The following is a 4341-nucleotide window of genomic DNA, read 5'->3' as shown; positions in this document are numbered from 1 at the left end:
TTTCTCCTGTTCGTGTTCTTGGGTATTTTATAATAGTTCCAGCTTAACAGCGCCCTCTTCTGCCAGTATTGCAAAGTCCAGGCACATTAGCAGCCTTTTGTTCTGGTGATGGGGGAAGGGTGAGCTCCCATTTTCACACCCTGACTTTATGGTTCTCTTTTGTTTTGCAGGTATTTACATTTTATCCCCTTTTCTTGGTTTCCCTTCACCATCTCATTGTAAAAGGGTGTTTTTCCTTTCTTGTTGCCTTTTTTCTCCCCAAGAAGCTTTGTGTTTCAAATCGTACCTCCTTTAAAATGTTCCTGTCCCTTTGAAATGGTCCGTGCCCCTTGAAATCACACCTACACTGAACCCCTTCTCTGTAGTCCCAGCTAAGGGATGTGTCTGGATCCTTCAGGTTTAGAGTAGATTTAATCTTTCTGGTGGTTGCTCCAAATCACTCTTAGGTCCTTTCACTAGCCTCTATCTTCTGTCTGTCGCACAGTTTTTCTCGGTTTGCCTGTGCGGTGGAGACTGTGAACTGGGATTGGTGATTTTTCTTTCTGTTAGTTATCTGCAGCTTCGACATTTTCTGCTTCAGATTATGCGGGGGGCATGGTTTTTTGTAGAATATTCTTTTCCCTTCTTGTTTTTTTCTTTTTTGGGGAAAAAAATGGGGATATATGTAGCTATATAGCTGTCGTCCTCAGATACTCTTACTTTCTCTAATTTTTAAAAGAGTTTGTGTAAGAGGGATGTTATTTCTTCTTTAAACAGTTGGTAGAACTCGCCAGTGAAACCAGCAGGGCTTGGAGTCTTCTTGGCAGAAAGATTTTTGACAATGAATTCAATTTCTTTTCAAAATATACAGCCATTTAGTTTTTCTATTTCTTCTTGACTCAGTTTAAGTAAATTATGGATTTTTAGGAATCTGTCCATTTAATTTACATTAAGTTGTTCATGATATTGCCTTATTCTCATTTTTAATGTCTACAGTATCTGTAGCCATATCTCCTCTTCCATTCCTGATATCAGTAATTTGTGTTTTCTCCTGTTTTCTTCCTTAATTAGTCTTGCCAGGGTGTTATAAATTTTGCTATCTTTTCTAATACCAAATTTTGGCTTTGAAAATTTTCTCTATTGTTTGTATGTCTTAACTTTACTATTTATTTTTAAAATATGGAACGCTTCACAAATTTGCGTGTCATCCTTGCAGGGGCCATGCTAATCTTCTCTGTATTGTTTCAATTTTAGTATATGTGCTGCTCAAGCGAGCACACCTTTATTATCTCTTTGCTTCTACTTACTCTGGGTTTAATTTGTACTTTTTTTTCAGCTTCTTCCGATAAAAACTTTTTTTACTTTAAACCCTTCTTTCTAGTGAGAGAGTGGCATGGACATATATACACTACCAAATGTAAAATAGATAGTGGGAAGCAGCTGCAGAGCACAGGGAGATCAGCTCGGTGCTTTGAGACCACCTAGAGGGGTGGGATAGGGAGGGTGGGATAGGGAGGGTGGGAGGGAGATGCAAGAGGGAGGGGATATGGGGATATGCATATACATATAGCTGATTCACTTCGTTATACAGTAGAAACTAACACAACTAACACAAGCAATTATACTCCAATAAAGATGTTCAAAAAAAAAAAAAACACCTTCCTTCTAATTAGGTAATTAAAGTTGTAAATTTCCCTGTAAGAACCTGCTGAGAAGGGTGAGTGGGGGGGGCTACATACTTACAACATGCAATTTATCCAAATGGCGGGAACTCCTAAAGGGGATCTTGGTCTGATTCACACCCCTAACCATAGAGCAGGCTTACCTGCTTGGCACCAGGAGTGACACAGGAGGGTGAAGCAGAAGAGGCTAGAGCCAGGCTGTACCACCTATGGGCTGTGTGGCCTTAGGGGACCCACTTCATGCTCTGAGTTACAGAGTCCTCGTCTGTAATGGGCAGTATAAAGTCCAGGACTGCTGTCTATGTGAATGACGCCCCCTGGAGTTGTGCAGGGCATATTCTGCACAGCCACAAATGCAGGCCTTGATAAAGCATGCCTTGCAAAGGTGCTATGAGCATTTCATGAGGTAGTATATGAACAACCACCCCAGGGCCTGACAAGTGAGACACAGTAAATCAATTATGGTACATCCATTCAGTGGAATACTACACAGCCATCAAAACTCATGATTGAGATCTTTATTTACTGTGGCAGAAAGCTCTCATGCTTTATGGTGAATCGAAAAATGCAACCTAATATGATCTAGTTTTCATTAATATAGATATAGCTATGTATGTATGGAAAATCCTGGCAGGAGAACCCCAAAGTGTAGTGAGATTCAGATCGGAGACTTTCCTTTGTCAATATTTCAGCATTTTTCTACAGTGAATGTGCTTTCAATTTGAAATAAGAAAAAAAAAACAATAAAATTTATTTCTAGCTGGCTCTTTTGCTTTCTCTCCATGACTCTTCTCTGAGCTTCATCTGTAAAACGGAAATAACGATAAAAAGGATAACAATAGTGCTGTAGATATCCTATAGCACTCAACACCTGAGGTGGGAATTAGTTTGCTCATTTTACAGAGGAGGAAGCAGATTCTCAGAGAGGGCAAAGGTCCCTCAGAGAGGGCAAAAGTCGCATAGAGAAGGTAATGCTGCCTCCTCACAGGGCTGCCCCATGGTTTAATGCGAGGGAGGAACATGAATGTTTTGTGAAGTGCGAGGTGCCTGCCCCCAGTGGGCAACGGGATGGAGTGGTGAGAGCATGGCCTAGATTAAATCTAGCCCTGTTCTTTCCAGTCTGTGTGACCTTGGATAAGTGATGGCACGTCTCTGAGCCTCAGCTTTCTCATCTGTAAAGTGGGGATAGCAAAACTGCCACCTCGGAGGGCTGAGTCGAGGATCATATGAGACAGTTTGTGCCCAGAGCAGGCGCTCGATGATTGACAGCTTCGATCATATTAATATCCTCTGGTCCAGCTCTGGCCCCCTGATTTCAGCAGGGACTGTCTGTCCCTCTGACAGACACCATGCAAAGGAAGGTGGAGCCCATGTGGTCATGAAGCAGAGCTTGGCAACCAGCTTCCTGCCCCAGTGTCCACATCTACCACCCTGCCCAGCTTGATGGGTCAGAGTGGTGCTTCCCTCTCTGTGCGCGCCAGGCAAAAGCAGCCGCACCCTAGACTAGTGTATTCAGTGGAGGGAACGAAGCCCCAGGGGTGCGTCATGACAAATGGAGGGCGTGACCAGCATTGAGTAGATGGAGGCCAGGGAGGCTGGGCCCCCTGTGACGCTCCTGCCTAACTGTCCTACCAGACATTCTTGCAGGTGAAAACCCTATTTAGATGTATCGGAGGTGAGAGGCTAACTCTGTTATGGAAACGCAAACTATTTTTGTACTTTTAACTATACATTGAATTTTCCCAGAATTCAAAAAAATGTAAATCAAGGGGAGAGTTATTCACCATTTTGCACAATTACCTTCGTAGCAATAACCCTACCTGTGGTGTGTTTGATACAAACACATGTCATCTTACACTAGGAATGTCACACTCGTGGTGATTCTACATCTAGAACAAGGAAAGGGAAAGAGGTCCTCCAAGCAGAGGGAACAGCACGTGCAAAGGCCCTGGGGTGGCAGGGAGGGAGAGAGAGATGTTGCAGAAGTGAAAGCAGACCACAGTGTGGTGGGGCAGAGTGAGCACAGGGGAGCAAGGTGGAGGGTGAGAGACCGCAGGAGCTGGGCAGTGCAGGGCCTTGGGGGCCACACTGAGAGGTCAGCCCTAGGAGAAGCCAAAACAGGCAGTTCGTCAGGGAAGGACATGTCCAGGTTTGCATTTTGAAAAAAAAAAATCACTCTGCAGGGTCAGAGGTGCATGGAACAGAGGGGACAACAGGGGAGGCAGGGAGGCCAGTGAAAGCTCCTGTGGTCGACCAGGTGACGGTTCTCTGGGCTGGTGGCTCCCTCCCAGGAGCCTGGTTTGTGGATGGACAGTGGGCCCCCTCCTGAGACCTGAGCCCAGGAGAAGAGCGAGTTGAGGAAGATCATAGTTTCTCTTTGGCAAACTTACCTGACTCTGCTACCTCGGCGATGGGCACCCCTTGCTCATATGCCATGAATCCCAGGACTGAGAAGATGGCAAAGCCGGCTATGAAGCTGGTGCCGCTGTTCAGGCAACAGAGCATGATGCAGTCCCTGTGGGAAAGCAGCGAGAGAAGCTTGGGTCAGGGTGGGTGGAACCAGTGCAGTACTGGAATGTTCTGAGCACCATGGCTGTCCCACTGCCTGAGGAAGCCCTTGTGGTTCAGAGAGCGTAGGTGGCTGGCCCACGATCACACAGTTTGTCCTGCATTTCTAGAA

At 45.3% G+C, this 4341-nt stretch overlaps 1 non-coding gene across 1 annotated transcript; it reads right to left on the bottom strand.

The window, feature by feature from the left end:
- Positions 1 to 1152: 1152 nt before the first annotated feature.
- LOC115801560 (U6 spliceosomal RNA) lies at positions 1153 to 1257 on the bottom strand. The gene has a single exon (XR_004021867.2). It is a non-coding gene; the product is annotated as a U6 spliceosomal RNA (small nuclear RNA).
- Positions 1258 to 4341: the final 3084 nt, after the last annotated feature.

This window comes from Delphinapterus leucas, chromosome 10, assembly GCF_059928025.1.
Source record: "Delphinapterus leucas isolate spDelLeu-1000000601 "Yukka" chromosome 10, BTC_Dleu_Yukka2, whole genome shotgun sequence".
NCBI classification, from domain to species: Eukaryota; Metazoa; Chordata; class Mammalia; order Artiodactyla; family Monodontidae; genus Delphinapterus; species Delphinapterus leucas.
This window is presented reverse-complemented; position numbering and strand designations above follow the sequence as displayed.